Genomic DNA, 1,762 nt, shown 5'->3' with positions numbered 1-1,762 from the left:
GAGACCTAAAACTCCCTAGGAATTGTAAGATATAAACGAACTCGATTCCATTACAACAATAATTGCTTGCATCTATGTAACTTATTTATGTGATCTCATCAAGATTTTCCCTATGAACTCATGACACCCTAGTACCTTTAATCAATTGTTTACATCCCCAGTTACTTACCTTGCTTTATTTTCCATTTGTTTACATTTACTTTGTTAAGTAGTTTTGATTACATTCTCAACTCAAACCAAATTGTGACTCTAAGGCATAACTACTTGCATTTAATAGCTTAGTTCAATAGCCGTCCCTTGGGATCCGACCTCTACTTGCCGCTTTTCTAAGAGTAGTTTGTTGAGATTATAAATATTGTTTGAGAGCATAAACGACACGCTCATCACTAAGTTAAGAAAATGTTGAGCACTTAACCAGTTAATGACTCGGATATGTAAGTTGTCTTCCGTTGTTTCTTATTTTAGACTTTATTATTAAGTCTGGAAAATCCGGGTTGTTACACAACGTCGGTGACATCTTTGTTGTAAGGTGTTGGTGGTGGTTACTGCAGAGCTATGATGAATGAGATCCGGGGAGAAGGCAGGAGAATGATGGGAGGAGAGAGAAGTAGGTAATTATTTTGGTAAGGTTATTGGGAATGAGGCTGAATGACAAAGGGATGGAAAAGTACTTTGACTGTTGCGCCCCTCTTTTTTTAACTGAATAATACACTATTATTTTTTGGACAATTTTATCCAGTTAATGAGAGGCCTAGAAACCTTATTTTCTGATTTCTCATTAACACGCCTAAAACATCGCAATAAAAGACGGCCAAATTAACAATTTATATACCACAATACGTACTAATTAATACTAATTATAAACTAGTAAAGTAGCAAGCAATGAGATCGAACCTAGAGAAGGGGGTTTTGCAATGGTGTAATCAAAAGAGCAACTAGAACAATTGTGACAAATTAATCAACAAGTATGTAGGGGGGGGAGGGGTTGTTTTCGTTGGTTTCCAAGGACAAAATGAAATTCAAATAAGAGTGAACAACAAGTAATCAAGCAATCAAGTTTTAAGATGGAAATTTATCAAGTTTAAGAGAGACTTAATCCGACTCAATAAAGTGAGACACTTTAGTTAGTAAAACCACAAAATCAATCCTTTGATTATATATGATCACCTTATTGTGAAGATTACTCTCCTAAATCTCCTTAATAATGGTTAAATGACAAGAAAATCACACTTAATCAAATAACCCAACTTATCAATCCTACCAAGTAGAAATCACATACATTGGTTAAATTAATAAGAAGATAAAAGCATTAAAGATCCAATAAGGGTAATTAGACACAATGAAAACACGATTAATGCCTAATTACAAGTTAATCCTTTAGTTGCTAATTAAGCCAAGAAGAAATCACATTCATTAGCATAATAACAAGGTGTTGCAACATGCGATTACAAGGAAATCACACTCATTAAACCCATCAACATTAAATTAAGGAACTTGGCAAGATTAAGCAACAAGGAAATTACACTCAATTACTCAATTTAAACAAGGTTTCCAAAATTCAATCAATAAACACAAAGGATTAACAATGATAATAAAAATTAGGGAAAGATTAAGGAGTCTTACATACACCTTTGAGTCGTATTAAGATGAGGAGATTAGTTCTCCATAATAGATCTCAAACCCAAATTAGATGATAATTCTTCAATTACAACTTGATTAACAAAATAAAGCATAAGATAAAGATAAGATAAAGCATAAGATA

This window comes from Silene latifolia, chromosome 9 (assembly GCF_048544455.1).
Source record: "Silene latifolia isolate original U9 population chromosome 9, ASM4854445v1, whole genome shotgun sequence".
Taxonomy (NCBI): domain Eukaryota; kingdom Viridiplantae; phylum Streptophyta; class Magnoliopsida; order Caryophyllales; family Caryophyllaceae; genus Silene; species Silene latifolia.
The sequence above is the reverse complement of the archived record's forward strand: the minus strand, read 5'-3'. Positions refer to the sequence as shown.